This window comes from Amia ocellicauda, chromosome 7, assembly GCF_036373705.1.
Source record: "Amia ocellicauda isolate fAmiCal2 chromosome 7, fAmiCal2.hap1, whole genome shotgun sequence".
In the NCBI taxonomy this organism is placed as follows: Eukaryota; Metazoa; Chordata; class Actinopteri; order Amiiformes; family Amiidae; genus Amia; species Amia ocellicauda.
This window is the reverse complement of record NC_089856.1, coordinates 220,370-240,945: the sequence shown is the minus strand read 5'-3', so window position 1 is coordinate 240,945 and position 20,576 is coordinate 220,370. Positions and strand designations below refer to the sequence as shown.

The 20,576-nt window shown below is 49.9% G+C and overlaps 1 pseudogene; it reads right to left on the bottom strand.

The window, feature by feature from the left end:
- Window positions 1-5,302: 5,302 nt before the first annotated feature.
- Window positions 5,303-6,972, bottom strand: LOC136753277 (voltage-dependent P/Q-type calcium channel subunit alpha-1A pseudogene; annotated as a pseudogene).
- Window positions 6,973-20,576: the final 13,604 nt, after the last annotated feature.

Sequence of the window (20,576 nt, the reverse complement as noted above, 5' to 3'; positions counted from 1 at the left end):
TGTACAGTAGACACTTGTGTGCATCTTGTGTGTGTTGTGCTGTGTGTTTCATTCTTGTATGTGAGCTGTGTGTGTCGTGTGTGCATGTTGCTTGTGCGCGCTGTGTCAGTGTGTTGTGTAGTGTGGCTGTGGCGTGACAGTGTATTGTGTGTGTGTTGTGTGTTGTGTGGTACAGCTCTGTGTCAGATCTGTGCCGCTAAAACCTTCACTTATGAATTTCTCCTTCGCTCCTCAGCTCTATGGCTCTATAAATAGCAACCAGCCAGCAACTAGGACACTCTCTCCCTCTCTCCCTCTCTCTCTCTCTCTATCTCTCCCTCTCCCTGTGTGGACCGTAGTATAGTATAGGGCCCAGACTTGAGCCAGGCCTGTGTGAACTGTTTAAGGACCCTGTACTTTAGTCCTCTTTATTTCTCCCCATCCCTTTCCTTCAACCTTTCTCATTCTCTCTCTCTCTGTTCATCAGTCATTCATTTCCGGATGGTACATTCCCAGTGTAGCCGGGAGAAGCGTGCAGAGAGAGAGAGAGAGAGAGGGAGAGAGAGATGAGGAGGAGAAAGGTGAGTGAGGAAGGGAGAGAGAGGGAGAAGAGTCCTCTGTATATTTCACTGTGACTCTACTCAGGAAAAGTAGGTTACGATCCTGAGACTCAGATACACACTATACTGCAGCATACTGTACTGCACTCTACTGCAGTATACTGTACTGTACTCCTTTAGTGGAATGTACTGTATTGTATAGAATACTACACAGCACACACCAACACACCAAATCACGCACCAACAGGCCAAGACACAGCGCAACATGCCAGCACACGGACGCTTGGCGTGAAGACACTGTGTGCATGGGACCCAGAATTCAACTGGCTGGGTTGTGGGGTGGGACCTGCAGGTTGGGAAAGAGGGAGGAGACAGAGATGCTTTAAAAAGCTCTCTCTCCCTCTCCCTCTCTCTCTGCTAAGCACACTGTCTTGCTGGCTGGCCAGTGCACTCTGTCTCTCCGTCTCTCCCCCAGGCGCGCCTTGTTCTCAATGAACGGCTGTTCTCTTTCAGACTCTCCCCTGAGCTGTGAAGAAGTTGCTCTCTCTGTGCAGAGAGATGACATCACTGATGCCATAAGATGCCATGAGACTGACTGAGACTGACACACTGACTGACTGACACACTGACTGATTGACACACTGACTGACTGACTGACACATTAACTGACAAACTGATAAACTGACTGATACACCAATACGTTCACGCTCATATGCACACTTTTACTCATATACTTACATTCTATGTATTTTTGTAGATACTGAGATACCGACTAGCTGTATTATTACAGTGGTAGCGAACACGTGTGTTGAAACTACACACTTATTTCTACACACATTGTCAGTGATGCAGCCTTCTCCTCCCCTGAGACTGCAGAGTCCTCCTGGACATCTGAACACACCTAAAAACATCTGAACACACCCAAGCACATCTGAATGCCCCTGAACACACATGAATATCCCAAAACACACCTGAATACCGCTGAACAGACCTTAGAATACCTGAACACATCTCAATACCGCTGAACAGACCTGAGCACACGTGTACACAGCTGAGCATACCTGAATACACCTGAATACACCTGATAACACCTGAATACACCTGAATACCGCTGAACAGACCTGAGCACACGTGTACACAGCTGAGCATACCTGAATACACCTGAATACACCTGATAACACCTGAATACACCTGAATACACCTGAGCACACCTGAGCACACGTGTACACAGCTGAGCATACCTGAATACACCTGAATACACCTGATAACACCTGAATACACCTGAATACCCCTGGAAACACCTGAATACACCTGGAAACACCTGAATATACCTGAGCACACCTGAAGACACATGAAGACACCTTAACACACCTGAATATCCCTGAAGACACCTGAGCACGCCTGAACACACCTGTGTAACACTGCGCTTCTGACTGCCTGCCCAGATCACCGGCAGAAAAATAAGCAGTACCATCCAAAACAACTTTAAAGTGATACACACATCTGTGCATCTGTGATTGTGCAGCTCTGTGTATCAGTGTGTGTGTATCGATCTGTATCATTGTGTGTATATCAGTGACTGTGTATCTCTGTGTGTATAAGTGTGTGTGTCTGTGTGTGTGCAGCTCTGTGTATCAGTGTGACAGTCAGTCAGTCTGTGTGTCAGTCAGTCAGTGTGTCAGTCAGTCAGTCAGTGTGTCAGATTCACATGACTCCATAACAGCAGCCTGAAAATCAATCCATCGCAGCTGCCTCCACTCAGTCCAAAAATAGCACTGCCCCCCACCCCCCTGCCACACAGACGCAGCAGCCACGCAGGCCGAACGCTGCCACTGCACACCTGTCAAGCCCCGCCTTATCTCCTCTTTGGAAGAATCCTGAAGTCTGAGTTTAATCCCCCCCGCCTCCTCCCAGCTTCCCCCCCACACTGAGACACAGCCTCAACACTCCCCTCTTTATAGCCAATACAGACGGATCTTTCTATCTGACCTGCTAAAGAAACAGGTCTTGTGTTGCACACGGGAATGATGCCTCATAAAACCCAAGACAGCAAGTAACGCCCCCTCTCCTACCCCCACCCCCACCCACTCGAGCATGGGTGTGTGTGCCCTTGTAACTGTGTCAGTGTGAGTGTGTCAGTGTCAGTATGTCATTGTGAGTGTGTCAGTGTAACTGTGTCAGTGTGATTGTGTGAGTGTGTCAGTGTGTAGTGAGAGCTCGTGGGGCTGTGGGCTGGCTTGAGCACAGAGCTGTCCAGTACACAACACCATGAGTGAACACGCACTCAGAGCATCTGTGTGTCTCACAGTGACTCACTGTGGCAGCAGGGCCGGCTGGCTCACCAGCACCAATCTGACTAAACCAAATGGTGCACGGATTCTATAGGGACTGAAAACGCGACTTGGGCCGGATGCATAAACAGAGACTACATCCTTGTATGATATAAGCCATACCAACAATAAACACTCAGTTAAAACAGTTGCATAAAACAGTCTTTCCTGAGACTGGTCTTACAGTTAATCATGCAATGCATTCTGGGAATTTTAAGACCCTTGAAGAAAAAACTAAACATGGCAGACACTTCTCTAAAACAGCAACGATCCCAGTTAACTGAAAATCTGTGCTAGTGATTGAAATATAATGCAGAAATATAATGCGCAACATTTCCTGAAAGTTTTTTTTCTTGGCAGATGACAAAAGTGCTAAATACAGTGTAAAATGACATTGTGTGTCACACATTCATTATTATGTATTTCTTAGCAGAAATTGCAGGTAAAATATACAGTTGGTTATTGAAATCTTTGGGGAGGGGTTTTGATGTTTTGGGAATTGCCGGTGGGAGGGACAACGGGGTGTGAGTGAGCCAATAGGAGGCATCATAGACTTCAATTCAAAGTTAGCCTGAGGGTGAGGAGACTAACCTTTCAGCTAAGTCTTAGTCAGCCTTAATTTTTATACAACTGACTAACTTGCTTTAGACTAATCTAACTTTCAAAATAAGACTAGTCTAAGTCTAATGGTTTAGACTAGTTTATAATAATATTATGCAACAGGCCCCTGGAGTGAGGGATTCACTTTGTTTTCATTTTTGTGATGGGCAGAATGGACATAAATATTTTATTACAGTATTACTGTGTTTTATTTACATCATGTTTAGTCTGACAATAGTAAGCAGTGATCAGAGAGTGAAAGTACTGAGATGGTGAGTAGAGAGGGACAGTAGATGTACTCAGTGTGTTTTGATTGTAATATATCTATTTAGTTTACTTTAATTTAAAATAAACTTTCCTTTCTCTGTATTTCGGTTGTGACTGTTGTTTCTCTGGAATGCAGTGTGCGTTTGTGTCCATGAATGTGCTTGTGTATCATCATTGTGCCGCGCTCTGACAGCTTCCCCTCCAGGCAACAGGCCTGCTCTGCCTTCACTTTATTACCCTGCTGAGATCGTGTGCCTGGATTAGCCGGGACTCTGACTGCGTTTCTCAGCAGCAGGGGAGACTGAGCAGCACACCCTGATGATTCACACCTGGACCGCACACCCTGAAATCATGCAACTGTACAAACACCCTAAGGATACACACCTGTACAAGATACCTGTACAGCTCACCCTGAGAGTATACAACTATACAACATCTAAAAAATACAAGCTGACAAAACAAGGGTACAACACCCCCTAAGATTACACTACTGGGCAACAACTGGGCAGACCTGCTCCCATCATTTGAGCACTGCTTCAGATACTGTCCACACCTCCAGGCAGCATTAGTGTACAGTTTGTTATTTTTATTAGTGTACATATTATTATTATTAACAACTACACTACACACTGCACTATTCTGCACTATAGTGCACTGAACTATAGAAAATGCATGGTATGGTACACACACACACTGTACTACACTGTACTGTACTGAACTGTGATGCACATTGTAGTGTATTGAACTGTACTGAACTGGACTGTGTCTCTCGGGACCAGGGCTGAGACCCTGCTGGACTGGACTGTGTCTCTCAGGACTGGACTGTGTCTCTCAAGACCAGGGCTGAGACCCTGCTGGACTGGAATGAACACCTATACTGACATGCACATCTCACTACACACACACACACTCACTCTCCCTCCCCCCACACACTCAGTCCTGGTGTAGTGCAGGCTCTCTCTCTCCTGTGCAGACGCTGTGACGCTCAGAGCTCACGAAAATAGATGATGCTTTTCTTTCCTTTCCCCCCCCTCCCTCTCTCGCTCTGTCTCACTCAGGATCTGAAGCTCTTTCTACATGCTGACATCAGCAGACAGTGGAGTTGACACACTGCTTCCTCTGCCTCACTATTGGCTCACTACAAGACAGCACAGCACAACAGCAGAGCACTACAGCTCAGCATATCACAACTCTACAGAACTACAGCACCGGACAGCACCGGTCGGCACCAGACGACACAGTTCAGCACAGTTCAGCACTGCACATTACAGTGGTGGTCTGTCAGACGTGCACACTACACTGTATAACGGTTGTGCCACAGAGCACGCCCCCTTCCCCCCTGAACGTCCAACCTGCTCCCACCCTCCCAGGTATTACAGGACCACCCTGACAAACATGTATGATACATGCGCAAATGTGTTTTCTGGCGTTCTTCATGCTGACCCCTTTCGTTTCACAGGCGTGGAGAAACACCCCGATACAATAGGTTTTAAAAATTATACACACACACACAATGCAATTACATATACAAACAGATCAATAATAATAATAATGCATTTCTTCAGGTTATGGTTGCTGATATCCCTGCAGAACACGATATTAAAATTAAGTTAAATAACACATTGACATTCCCACAGATTTCTCATACACCTCCCCGACATCACCCCCTCCACCCGCCCACCGGAGAGACGGAGCCCGGCCAGCTCGTCTCCCACCGCATTCGCACACCAGCAGCAGCAGCCTTACCAACAATAACAGCAGCAGCTTTAACAGGATTAATAATGTTATTAATGATAATAACCCCGGGCTGTCCACACAGCAGGGCGCTATATTGTCCTGCTGCAGCTGCGAGGCGCTGGGTAGCCACACTCAGCGCCAGTGAATTCATTAATAACAGACTAATAATAGCATTAATAGCCCACAATCACACACACACACACACAGCTGCATTAACCCAGACCACAAGCACACGTCCAACATGTAGGGAATTACAGTAGAAGTTCATGCAGTTGTAAATACCTGCAGTCGGGGGGTGGTGGACAGGGAGGGGTGCAGGTTTGAGAAAGGATATGGCCACTCTGTGATCTTTTTGGCGTATTTCCTCACGATGTTGTCCTCGCTGAAGATGAAGAGAGAGCGGTTGACGGTGAGGCAGTTCTGGCGCACCGGGATGGGGTTGTACAGGGCCATCGTCCGCGCTCGCTGGGCCATAGACTGCTTGTACATCCGCTGCGCCCCGGGCGGGCCGCCCTGCCTGCTGCCCCCGCGCCCGGGGCCCCCCTGGCCGGGTCCGCCGCCGTAGCGGGACGGCACCTCGTCTCCGAACCGAGCCATTCTGTAGACACCAAACGCCAGTCGTTACGAAGCACAATATACGACAAGGAGCAGGTCCACATTACAACCCATGGGCTGCGCTAAACACACACAAAATGTTCTTTCCCTCGATTATTCAAAAATAAATACTAATAAATCTTGTATGTCTTCCTGCCGTGTGTTTGTTTCTGTCTGTTTCAGTCAGTCATTGTGAAGGGGCGGCTGGCAGCAAGGCATTGACGGGGGATATTTCACGGATTAGCAGTGAATTTCGCTGGGGTGTCGAGCTGGTCGGGCAGCGCTACAGGAGCCGTGCGCTCGCTCCGTCTGCGGGCTTTGGCTACGAACAGAAACGATTCGTCCTCCCAGGCAAAAAGGAAAATCTCCAAAACAATCTCCTTTCTGTATTTCTATATATCTGAGTGTGTATTTTTGATTTTACTGTATCTCCCTCGATGGCTCCATCCTCCCCCTGTGCCTGCCTGCTGTGCCACACGGCGGTGCTCCTCCACACACGACGCGACTCGGGCTCTGGGAGCAGCGCCGGCAGCCGCGCTCATCCCCGGGGCCCCTGCGGTTCGGGCGAGCAGCACCGGAGCAGCCGGGAAAGGACCACAAAAAGACCGAAAAACACGCCACGAGTGGCCACGCTACCCGTCCTGCCTTCAGCTGGCCATCTTCGAAGGATCTGAGAGTTATCCGGTGTATTTGAAAAGAAAGAAATAAAGAAATTTCCTGCTGTTTTATTATTTATTTCTCGCAATATCCGCAATGTTTTAATACAGGAGCAGCTCCGCCGCGTGCGAGCCGAGCCCGGGGGGGTCACGGCATTTATTAACACCCCCAACACAGCACCTGTCTGCCTGCAAATACATACATATACATACATGCACAGAACACAACCGCATGTGTGTATACATATATATATATATATATAATTTTAATTTTCCTTTTGTTATTTATTTATATTATTACTACTACTAGTATTGTTATTTTAAAAAATAAGGCAACATCCCTGTTGTCATTAATATCATCTGCCCCCCAAAGAGAGTAAAAATATCCAGCGGCGACAAACTCCAATCAGGGACACGCCGGCGCAGTGGAGCATCCTTAGCGCCGTCCGCCGGGCGGCTCTTCACCGGGACTGATCACGGGCGGCCATGCCGCTCGCTGGGTGCCGATCCGGGCGCAGAAGAGCCGGAGATGGGACCCCAAGGTCCTCGACTCGCATCGTCCCTGCGCTCCCCGCCCCTGCTGTGTGCGGCAGGCGGTCCAGCTAAAGCGCGGTGTGCGACCCTGAGGGGCTGGGGGGCGCGGTGGGAGGTCGCTGAGAGAGAGACGCACAGACGGACAGACCCGGCGCTCCTGCGGCTCCTCGCTGCTGCTGCTGTGTCCCCGTCGAGCTACAGCGCGTATCTGAGGAGCGCAGCGCCGCCGGATCTCCGTCCTCGCCTCCCCGTCCCGGCAGCTCGGCACATGACAAGCGCTACACCCCCTGATTCGCTCACCCCCCCCTCTCTCTCTCCCTCTCTCTCTCTCTCTTCCCAGCTGCCTCCCGCCCTCTCTCTCTCTCTACACGGATCCTTTGCCCAATCTGCAAAAAACACGACCCCGACGAACCGGATCCAAGCCAGCGTTAATTCGAATATCTATCTGTATATCTATCCATCGAAGCATCTATCTACCTAGTATGTGTTCGAACTGGTTTAATTGTGTGTGTGTGTTGACAATAGAGAATAACCCGTGAATGCACTACTGGGCCACAGCGGCAGTACCGAGTCCGTGTGAGGCGGGCTCTACGGGCCGTGTGAACGTGTGACTGAGTCACCGCGGCTCTCACCTCGATTGACTCGATCCCACGAGAGTTCTTGTGCTTACACCTGCATTTTGTGTGATTTGGGGGGGGCTGTTTGCGTGTTTGTTTTCGAATATTAACAATGTTCACGTCCCTTATGATGATGATGGTGATGAAGGCTCTCTGCGCTCACCGGAGTTTATCCACCTGGCCATTCGTTACTGACACTCAGACACACTCACTCTCTCTCACACACAGACACGCACACACCTGCAGAGGCTGTGCTGCTGGGCGTGTGGGCAGGGCTGGAGATCTTGCAATGCTTCCCTTTAAAAACACTACAATAATTAATGCTGCATATTCCTACATATAGGCCTCGCTGTAATTATACCACTAAGAAGGGAAATAAACTAATTGGAAAGGAGCTAATTAAATTAAAAAGAAAAAAATCAGACTGACACACACAACACACACACAGATACTGTATTTTTTGTGTCTGTGTGGGAGTCTCTCTCTCTCTCTCTCTCTCTCTCTCTCTCTCTCTCTCTGGGAGCTGTCCAGGGTGCTGGAACTCCCTGGCTCCCTGCTCCCATGGCTCAAACACACTGACCACACTACACATACACACTGACAACAGTGCACACACAGTGACCTATAAAATGTACTGGACTGTGTCTCTCAGGACCAGGGCTGAGACCCTGCTGGACTGGACTGTGTCTCTATACAGCACAATAACCTTTGACCTCGTGACCTGGATGTGATAGGACCACTCCACCCCCCCATTGGATCAATGGAGCCACTTTCCTTTTGAAATACAGCCCCCCCCCGCTTCCCTGCCTCTCTCGTTACAACATCTCACCACAATCACACTGAGCGAGACACTGCCAGCCACTGAGAGACTACAGAGAGAGAGAGAGGAAGGAGGGAGGGGGGAGCGGAGGTATAGAGACAGAGTGAGGAGGGGAGGGATAGAGAGAGGGAGAGGGAGAGGGAGAAGGAGACGGGGGAGGGGAAAGGAGAGCAGATAGGGGAGGAAAGAGCGAGATACAAAGAAGGGATAGATGAAGAAAGAGAGGAAGAGGGAGGGAGATGCAAGGAGAGAAAGACAGCGAGAGGGAGGGAGGGAGAGCGAGAGATTAATCAGAGGCAATCCAGTGAATCAGCAGGGGTAAGCCCCAACATCACTTCTGATCTGCAGAGAGGAGGGAGAAGCAGGAGGAGGAGGAGGAGAGGGAGAGGAGAATGTGGAAACAGGAGGAGGAAGAAGGAGAAGGTGGGGGGTTAGGATTGAATACTTTTAGCTCAATGTCATAGCGTAACTTGTTTTTTTTTGTGGAATTACGCAAAATATGCTATTCGGTTATAAATACAGTGAACTGTGTGAGTGTGTGTGTGAGTGATCTGTGTGTGTCTCAGTGTGTCAGTGTGTGTGTGAAAGAGAGTGAGTGTGTGTGTGTGTCAGTGTTTGTGTGAGAGAGTGTGTGTGTGTCAGTGTGTGTGAGAGAGTGAGTGTGTGTGTGTCAGTGTGTGTGAGAGAGTGAGTGTGTGTGTGTCAGTGTGTGTGTGAGAGAGAGTGAGTGAGTGTGTGTGTGTCGGTGTGTGTCAGTGTGTGAGAGTGAGTGTGTGTGTGTCAGTGTGTGTGAGAGAGTGAGTGTGTGTGTGTCAGTGTGTGTGTGAGAGAGAGTGAGTGTGTGTCAGTGTGTGTGTGTGAGAGAGTGAGTGTGTGTGTGTGTGTGTGTGTGTGAGAGAGTGAGTGTGTGTGTGTGTGTGTGTGTGTGTGTGTGTGATAGAGAGTGAGTGTGTGTGTGATAGTGAGTGTGTGTGTGTGTCAGTGTGTGTGTGAGAGAGTGAGTGTGTGTGTGTCGGTGTGTGTCAGTGTGTGTGAGAGAGAGTGAGTGTGTGTGTGATCGTGAGTGTGTGTGTGTCAGTGTGAGAGAGAGTGAGTGTGTGTGTGTGTGAGAGAGAGTGAGTGTGTGTCAGTGTTTGTGAGAGAGAGTGTGTGTGTGTCAGTGTGAGAGAGAGTGAGTGTGTGTGTGTGTGAGAGAGAGTGAGTGTGTGTCAGTGTTTGTGAGAGAGAGTGAGTGTGTCAGTGTGTGTGAGAGAGAGTGAGTGTGTGTGTGTCAGTGTGTGAGAGAGTGAGTGTGTGTCAGTGTGTGAGAGAGAGAGTGAGTGTGTGTGTCAGTGTGTGTGTGTGAGAGAGTGAGTGTGTGTCAGTGTGTGTGAGAGAGTGTGTGTGTGTCAGTGTGTGTGAGAGAGAGTGTGTGTGTGTGTGTCAGTGTGTGTGATAGAGAGTGTGTGTGTGAGAGAGTGAGTGAGACAGGACAGTGCAGTGTAGTATGGGGTGTGACATAAGGGACAGGGGCGTGACATGGGAGGCAGGGGTGTGGTATAGGCGATAAGGGACATACGGTGCATTGGCGTGATATATGGGACATGGGCGTGACATATGGGGGTATGGGGCGTGACATATGGGATATAGGCGTGACATATGGGATAGGGGCGTGATATAGGGGACAAACTGTGTGAGGAGATAGTGATTATATTATTATTATTATTATTAATATGATTATGATATGTATATGTACGTGTTATATTCCACATATGCGTGCACGTGGCTTAGCATCGCAATGTGAAAGCACTGCTGCACAGGAAACGAGAGGAGACGCGTTTCTGACAGGACGCACAGAGAAGCTGCACAGGGTGACTGTTATGTGATTATATTTAAAAATACAGGCGTCCGAACAGATCCTCAATGCTGATTGGCTATTGACCCTGAGACAATTCCCTCTGCAAGGAGGGGGTTTCTGAAAGATCCACCATTGTTTTAAAAACAAAGACCTGCAGACTAATAAAGTCCGGTCCATTCCAGCCCAGTCCAGCCAAGTCCAATCCAGCCCAGTCCAGTCCATTACACAGCCCCTCTGCACAATACAGCCTACTCTTGTGATCCTGAACTCTGTCCTTCTGTCCCCATCTCTCCTTATCTGTCTCTCTCTCTGTCCCTCTGTCTCCCTGTCCCTCTCCCTCTCTCTCTGTCTCTCACTTTCTCTCTATCCCTCTTTCTCACTCTCCTTCCCTCTGTGATCTTGCAGGCTTAGGTTGAGAGAACATGAAATTGTCCCCCCAATAATGAATGACTGGCTCCATAGGTGTAGGGGATGCATCCCCCCAATAATGACAGCGTCCCCCAGATCGACAACAATATTGACGTGTCAACTCGGCTCCTCCCCTCTCCAGAACTTCACAAACTCCCCTCCCCCCGATCTGATTTGGACCGGCAGTGCGTCCCCCCAGTTCTGAACTGAGCCCCCGCCCTGCGAGGCAGCAGGGCTCGCTGTGCTGCTCTGCATTTGCTGTGGGATGAGATGAGAGCGGAGAAGGGAGGGAGCGAGGGAGGGAGGGTGGTGGTGGGGGGGCAGGTTGTAAATTAATTGCATCATGAACTCGTTAATCCAGCGTTTTTAGTGCCGGCATGGGCCGGGGGGGTGGGGTGGAGAAGTGCTGACGGACGGATCGGAGCGCCTGAGTGCTGACCCCAGCCCAGCGGCCATTAGCCTAATCAATCACACGGTCAGCTCTGCTCACTCACACCGCCCTGTCACTCTGCCGCTCTCAGCGCTAACCAGCACAGCATTACACAGCAGCACTGACCAGCACAGCAGTCCAGTCCAGTCGGTGACTCTGCACCAGTCCAGTTCAGTCCAGTCAGTGACTCTACAGTCCAGTCCAGTCAAATCTAGTCCAGTCCAGTAAGTGACTCTACAGTCCAGTCCAGTCCAGTCCAGTTAGTGACTCACTCAGGCACTCAAAGCACTGGATTGCAAGTCTGTGATCCAGAGAAAGGAGGAGGAATAAAGTACAGAAATAATTAAATGAATGAGGATCTGAGAGTCAGACGCCCCCCCTCCCCGTCTGCCAGCTCGCCCCCCCGGGTTCTGCTGAGCGCGGGGTTTTACACTAATGGCAAACAGCGCATCTCATCCACCCCCCACTGCGGACTGAGCGGCACTCGGTTAGAGGCAGCAGGCCTGGCTTTCTGTCTGGGGGGAAGAGGATAATAGTGAGCGAGTAACTATAGGGGCCACATTGAGTAGGGCCACACTGCTGTGCAACTGTAGTATACAGTACAGTACAGTAAATTGTAGTATAGTACAGTACAGTATAGTACAGTGTAGTATACAGTACAGTGTAGTATAGTACAGTACAGTATAGTACAGTGCAGTATAAGGCCCACATTGGAGCCAATGCTGTGTGTACTATAGTGTAGTATAGTATAGTGTAGTACAGGACCCTGACTGGAGCCAGTATAGTACACTCACCTAAAGGATTATTAGGAACACCTGTTCAATTTCTCATTAATGCAATTATCTAACCAACCAATCACATGGCAGTTGCTTCAATGCATTTAGGGGTGTGGTCCTGGTCAAGACAATCTCCTGAACTCCAAACTGAATGTCTGAATGGGAAAGAAAGGTGATTTAAGCAATTTTGAGCGTGGCATGGTTGTTGGTGCCAGACAGGTATTTCACAATCTGCTCAGTTACTGGGATTTTCACGCACAACCATTTCTAGGGTTTACAAAGAATGGTGTGAAAAGGGAAAAACATCCAGTATGCGGCAGTCCTGTGGGCGAAAATGCCTTGTTGATGCTAGAGGTCAGAGGAGAATGGGCCGACTGATTCAAGCTGATAGAAGAGCACCTTTGACTGAAATAACCACTCGTTACAACCGAGGTATGCAGCAAAGCTTTTGTGAAGCCACAACACGTACAACCTTGAGGCGGATGGGCTACAACAGCAGAAGACCCCACCGGGTACCACTCCTCTCCACTACAAATAGGAAAAAGAGGCTACAATTTGCACAAGCTCACCAAAATTGGACAGTTGAAGACTGGAAAAATGTTGCCTGGTCTGATGAGTCTCGATTTCTGTTGAGACATTCAGATGGTAGAGTCAGAATTTGGCGTAAACAGAATGAGAACATGGATCCATCATGCCTTGTTACCACTGTGCAGGCTGGTGGTGGTGGTGTAATGGTGTGGGGGATGTTTTCTTGGCACACTTTAGGCCCCTTAGTGCCAATTGGGCATCGTTTAAATGCCACGGCCTACCTGAGCATTGTTTCTGACCATGTCCATCCCTTTATGACCACCATGTACCCATCCTCTGATGGCTACTTCCAGCAGGATAATGCACCATGTCACAAAGGTCGAATCATTTCAAATTGGTTTCTTGAACATGACAATGAGTTCACTGTACTAAACTGGCCCCCACAGTCACCAGATCTCAACCCAATAGAGCATCTTTGGGATGTGGTGGAACGGGAGCTTCGTGCCCTGGATGTGCATCCCACAAATCTCCATCAACTGCAAGATGCTATCCTATCAATATGGGCCAACATTTGTAAAGAATGCTTTCAGCACCTTGTTGAATCAATGCCACGTAGAATTAAGGTGAAAGGGGGTCAAACACAGTATTAGTATGGTGTTCCTAATAATCCTTTAGGTGAGTGTATAGTATATTATAGTATAATATAGTATAGTTTAGAGATTTATTTTCTCCTATAACAATCTTCCATCCTTAGGAGTTTTTGTTTCTCTCCTCAGTGTAGTATAGTGTAGTGTAGTGTAGTGTAGTGCCCAGACTGCAGTATTGTACTGTAATACTCCACTGTACTGTTATGCTGTGCTAAACACCCCAGGAGGGCCCAGGCCGTGTGGCAGTGCAGGGGGGTGGAGATGATGGTATTTGTCTGGCTGCCGCTGGGTGCGCAGTGCTGGTGTTGAATTCACCATTCACCAGCGGCCCCTCCATCTGGCCCCTGCGGCCCCTGTGACTGGGGTTACTAGAGTGAATCACTAGAGGAGATCTCAGCGACGCGCCCTGCCTCGCCTGCAGCCCTAACGCACAGCCGCACACACTGACACCCTGGGAGGGGGGGAGGGAGAGTGAGAAGACATGAAAAGGGAAGAAAATAGCACAGTAAGAGTGAGACAGAGAGAGGGAGAGAGGAGGAGTGAGAGAGTGAGAGCCAGAGAGTCAGGGAGAGAGAGGCAGAAAACCTTGCCTAACCACATTCTGTAATGTTGCCCTGCAGCCCCCTCATGTGGTGATGAGTGGTACTGCAGGGACTCTCTCTCTCTCTCTCTCTCTCTCTCTCTCTCTCTCTCTCTCTCTCTCTCTCTCTCTCACTCCCTCCCAGGGGGGCCCCTCTTGCCCAGATCTGTCACACGGCTCCCAGTAACAAGCCACTAACGAGTCGAGCTGCAGCCCCCTATCCAGGGCAGCACTAAGAATAGCCCCTTGTCCCCATTACCCCCCACACACACCCTGGCACATCCGCTCACTCTGCACCACACTGCACACATCCCTCTCCTCCTCTCGCTCTCTCTGCTCATTGTTTCAGTCCCTGCCTTCTGCCCCTTTCTCTCTCTCCCTCCTTCTCTCTATTCGCTAACCCTCTCCCCCTCCGTCCATCCCTTCTCGCTCTTTCTCGTCCTCTCTCTTGTTCTCAGTCCAGTCCGTTTCCCAGTCGCTGCTGAGACACTGGGGAGTCCTGAGGTCTCACTGGGTGCCTCAGCGCAGTGTGTCCCACCCAGGGCACCATACATTGGGCATGAACCACTGCGCCATGGAAATCTGTAAAAAGTCACTCCTGTGATTGATTGACTGATTGATTAAATCATTAAATCTCATTCATTTAGGATAAACAAATTCCTGGAAGAAATAACAGGAACGGAGGCGAGGCTTATTGTTTCCCATCAGCAGTCTCTTCACTGAACACCCCAGCATTACCTGAACCCCCACGGCCCCCACAATCTGCCCGAATCTGCCCCCCCCCACCTTAATGAGAGCCTGCGCTCCTGTCCGCTGCTCGTGTTTGAGGGGCTGAAGGGTCCAGGAATGAAAGATCAGTCTGTGATTCCCCAGTTACTCACGGTGGTCAACCCGCCCCCACACCCGCCTTTCTCTCCCCCCGGCATCACTCAATTCAAATTCAATTCCATTCTCGCTCCCCCCCTCGTCCCGAGGCGCCGGTGAATCCGCTGTGCGTCAGTGTGAGTCAGCCTGGAGCAGCATGGCCTGCACCCCCCCCGCTCTGTCCCTGGACTCTAATTCATTACACTGACCCCCCTGCTCTGCCCCGGGACTCTAATTCATTACTGGATTTCATTTATTTACTTCATCGCTCACCCGGACACCTATTTATAGAGCCATTCTGTTCGTCCTGTAATTCCAAAAGTTGTCCACACGGGGGAGCCAGAGCCCCACAGAGAAGTGCCCAGATTGTGTGTGTGTGTGTGTATGTGTGTGTGTGTGTGTGTGTGTGTGTTAAAGCGAGAGTGTATCTGTGTGTGTGTCCGTGTGAGTGTCTGTGTGTGTGAATGTGTGTGTGTGTGTCTGTGTGTGTGTGTGTGTGTGTGTGTGTGTGTGTGTGTGAAAGCGAGTGTGTCTGTGTGTGTGTCTGTGTGAGTGTCTGTGTGTGTGAATGTGTGTGTGTGTGTCTGTGTGTGTGTGTGAAAGAGAGTGTGTGTGTGTGTGTGTGTGTGTGTGTGTGAAAGCGAGAGTGTGTCTGTGTGTGTGAATGTGTGTGTGTGTATGTGAAAGAGAGTGTGTGTGTGAAAGAGTGCGTGTGTGTGTGTGTGAAAGAGTGTGTGTGTGTGTGTGTGAAAGAGTGTGTGTGTGTGTGTGTGTGTGTGTGTGTGAAAGCGAGTGTCTGTGTGTGTGTATGTGTGTGTGAATGTGTGTGTGTCTGTGTGTGTGTGTGTGAAAGAGAGTGAGTGTGTGTGTGTGTGTGTGTGAAAGCGAGAGTGTGTCTGTGTGTTTGTGTCTGTGTGTGTGAATGTGTGTCTGTCTGTCTGAATGTGTGTCTGTGTCTGTCTGTCTGTCTGTCTGTCTGTCTCTGTGTGTGTGTGTGTGTCTGTCTGTCTGTCTGTCTGTCTGTCTGTCTGTGTGTGTGAATGTGTCTGTGTGTGTGTGTGTGTGTGTGTGTGTGTGTGTGTGTGAAAGAGAGTGTGTGTGTGTGTAAGCGAGAGTGTGTCTGTGTGTGTGAATGTGTGTCTGTGTGTGTGTGAGTGTCTGTGAATGTGTGTCTGTGTGTGTGAGTGTATTTTGCACTGATTGTATTACCTGTTTTCTGTGGTTCTTTGGGAAATGTTTCTTGTGAAAACCAAGTGGCACAGCGTGAAATCAATAAATAATCACCATAATCATAATAATATTCATAACAATTATTATAATCCCTGACCGATCTGTACTGGAACGCTTTTTTGGTGACGTTTCCTAATAATATATTGAATTCATTAATTATTTCTATTAGATATGCATCTCTATACAACACACATTTCACAAATGATCTGACTGTTGAATAACCTGCTATAGATGCCAGTTCTCTCCGCCTTCAACACAAGGGATTCTGGGACAGCAGCACTGAACTCTGGCGGAACTGTGCTGTTGTGTAACGGGGGCGTTGGAGGGCGCACAGCCTCTCTCTCATTCCCTGAGCAACTGCGACAGCCCTGGGACGCAGCCTGGGGGAACCCTGACGCCCTGTGTTGCGCCAAAACAAGTCCCCGTGTCACTTCCGGTCATGTGTAGCTTTTAGAAACCTACAACCAAAATAAGCACTACACCATTTATAATAATACTCGTGTGGCGCAATATTGTATCTCACAGTGTATATGATAGTCACACCTGTCCCCCCAACCCCCTGCACTGAGCCCTGGGTCTCCTGGCGGACTCCGGGCCCTGAGAAGGAGGGAGAGAGACTGGCCTGGGGGAGAGAGACAGATGGCGAGGGATAGAGAGCGAGAGAGAGGGAGGGAGGGAGGGAGAGACTGAATGCAAGTGTGAGAGAAAGAGAGGGAGAGAGAGTGATGAACAGAGATTCTGTGAGTGCAAATAATTTTGTTGGTGTGTGTGAGAGACACTGGTCTGTGTGAGAGGGAGAGAGAGGGGGAAGGAGAAGGGAAGGTGGGCGGGTACTAAGGCAATGTTTTTGAAATTGCAAACAGGAGAGAACAGAGAACACACACTGATACACACAAACACAGACACACACACAGACACTCACAGATTGAACAGGAAAGAACAGAGAACACACACTGATGCACACAAACACACACACACACACAGACAGACACACAGACACACACAGACAAACTCTCTCTCTTTCACACACACACACACACTCAATCAATCACACTCAAACACTCACACGAGACTACTGAGCTCTTTTACCAGCACTGCTGCACTCCTATAACAATCAGAGCATTTGTGTTGATTTCAGCAGCACCAGCAGCTGCTAATGTCCTAATTAGTGAACCAGTCAATTAACACATCCATTACAATGAAGAGGGCGGGGGGGTGACTTACTCCCACTGCTTGCGCTGGGCCCGGGGGGTGCTGTGCAGCTTGTGTGACTGGTGGGCTCTCACCACGTCCCGGTGGTCCACCTGCCCCCCCCGCCGCCGGAACGCGGGGGCTGCCAGAGAGCCGTCTCCCTGCAGGGCCCCCCCCATGACCCCCGCGACCCCTGACCCCGCACCGGGGTCGCACAGGGGGCCGGGGCGGGGCAGCGAGCTGGCGGGAGGACGGCATGGCGGACGGCTGCTCGGCCACAGGGGCGGCGCTCTCCTCAATATCACAGAGCCATCCGCACACAGGGGAGACAGCATATAGCTGAGGGAGAGAGGGAGAGTGAGGGAGGAGAGGGAGAGGGGCAGGGATTGAATGTTAAAATGTAACTTAATCAACATGGAGAGACACACCCTCATATACTCTTACTCACTCACTCACTCATTCTCTCATCCTTCCCCCCATTCTCTCTCAGACTGCAGGCTCTGTCAGGTCCTCTCAGTCAGAGAGAGAGAGAGTCTGCCCTCTGCCACGGCTCTCTTCCCTCTCAAATTCAGATTCAAATTCAGATGAGCTTCACTGGCAGAGCGCAGTGCTCTGATACTATACAAATAACAATCATAATAAATACATCGGCATGTAAAACAACAGAAACGTTGCATTCAGCAGTAGAACATGAACTCCTCTCTCCGTTCACAATTTCAACATTCCCCACCTTTGTCAATTAATTTAAACAACAACAGAAAAGTTCAAAGTCAAGAATCCCCCCGGCTGGATTACAGCTCTCCTGAACACAAGCCCAACAGACACCCTCTCCCACTCTGTCATCTCCTCACTCTCTCGCTCCATCTCTATCTCTCTCTCTGTCTTCCAGGCACAACAGAAGAGTCTCCCATCTGGGTGCCCACGGCCACACTGCACAGCCCAAGACAGAGTGAAAGGGATGGACAGGGAGAAAGAGAGACTAGGGGAGAGAAAGGGAGAGGGGGATGAAGAGAGGGATACAGGGGAAGAGGCAGAAGGAGAGAGAAAGAGGGACTCTGTGGACTATAGTATAGTATAATATAGGGCCCACACTGAAGCCAGCACTGTGTGGACTACAGTGTAGTAGAGTCTTGGGGGACCTCTGAGCTGTCAGTGACTTAGTTGAACCCTTAATTGAAATAATACTTTCCTAAATCAGAGCCATTTAATTCTTTTTAACAGTAGGGGGTTGTAAGTTAAATATAGAATTGTATAAATAACTTATTCAAGAACCAACTATTTTATTAGACAATAAAAAAGTCAAATCTAAGCAGATTGTTACTTCAATTAAGGTTCAATTAAGTAATGGAGAGCTGGGTTGGAACACAAACCAGCAGAGTAGGGGCTCCTCCAGGGCCAGGGCTGGGAGCCACCGGTATAGTAAAGTATAGTATAGTCTAGTATAGTACAGTATAGTATAGGGCCCAAACTGGAGCTGGCGCTGTGCAGACTACAGTATAGTATAGTAGACTATAGCATAGTGTAGTATAGGGCCCAGAGTGATTAATAAGATTGTCATAGTGTGCTGTACTATGCTGTTATACCGTGTTATGCTGACTGTACTGTAAAACTACACACACCGACACAGAAACACACACATATAGGACAGCAGCACAAGCAAAGCAACCCGAGGAAACGTACCTGGCTGTCGGGGTCAGAGCTGCGGGCTCCCACGGGGTAGCGCGGGGGTGGGGGGGCTCCGGCCCGGCTCAGGGGGCGTCCGGGTGAGCGGCCGGCCGGCCGGGGGGGGCTGCAGTCTCGTCCTCCCTGTGGTTGTGGACTGAGCCGGAGTGAGGTCCATCGCTGTCTAATGACGGCGCATCGCTCACACGTCCTCCGCCAGCCGGCACGATTTCAAGAATAATATGAATAATCTGTATCACACAGACAGAGCCGCTTATTGGACACGGGCTTGTGTCTCAACGCTGTCTGTTCTGTTTTTGTCTTCTGTCTTTAATTGTAATCCTTCTCTCTCTGTGCGTCTCTGGTGTTGTGACTCTCCAGTGCGCGTCGAGTGTCGAATGCGAGGAACAGAGAGAGAGAGAGAGAGAGAGGGAGGGAGAGACAGGGAGAGAGAGAGAGGGAGGGACAGGGAGAGGAAAGCGCGCCGTACAGCTGAGTCAATGAACAGATTTGTATGTGCGCCTGATTTCCACAGAGACCGAGAGAGAGAGGAGGATGAGCTGACGCCGGACCCGTCTACAGGCTGCTGCTGCACGGAGCGGGGGACGGGGCTGGCACTGGGGCTGCAGCTCTGAAGTTTGCAGACAGACAGACACTGAACACACAGGCGGAATACCAAGACCCGACGCGTGTCTACGGGCAGAGCAGCGTGAGACAGCCTGCCAGGACTCGCACACTGTGCTGGTCGGAGTTCACTTGCGGTAGGACAGCTGCTGTGGACTGTACTGCAGTATATTATGGTTAGATGACGCTTCTGTGCTGTAAAGAGCATCTGTTAATAAAGCAACACAACACACACAGTGCTGCCCTCAATGCGCGTCCATTAGAGCCCAGTCAGCACCAGCTGCCCGACCCACTGGACCATACAGATCCGAGGAGCGACCAGGGGGAGGCAGTGAGAGGGGTACTTGTGACTGACACGCTGCCTGATACCCTCAGTGAGTCGAAGACTGTGCATGTTCTGCACTGATGAATGCAGTGTGTAATGAAGCATGGGGATTTCATTGCAGCTACAGGCGGAGCCCGGGCCCTTAGCCCCTCAAGCCCAGGGCCACCACATCCTGGGACAGCGGAGTGGAGCGGGACTTAACACCCTGGGGGTGCCACCCCCCCTCCCCCAACTCTGAAGGACTGAACTAATCCCATAACGAACGAGCCTGGCTGCTGCAGGGGTTCGATCCTAAGACAGCGATCAGCTCTCCAGTCTCTGTGAAGGAAAGTAGGAGGAAAAGAAGGACAGCAGAGAGAGGAGAGCAGGAGTCTGATATCATGTTTTATTGTGAAGTTATTTAAAAACGAGCAGTAGAAATATAAAGCAGGCGTTCAGCACACTCCCCCCCCCCCCAGCGCCAGGAAGGACCCCCGCCCCCCCAGCTGTCAGAGAGGGGCTACAGTCAGGGGCATACTGACACACACACATACTGACACACAACCACCCACGCTGACAGTAACAGACATACACGTACACAGTAACACACAGACGCTAAGTAACAAACCCACAACCTGCACTCACTGATGCACCCCCACAGCACCCCCCTCCGCCAGCCGCACACATAGATTAAACCAAATCAAATGAGATTAAATTCGATCCAGAGACTCAAAATTGACGAATGAAAAAATAAATCCAGGGAAAAATAAATTCTGAGGAAAACCCTAACCCCCTTCTCTG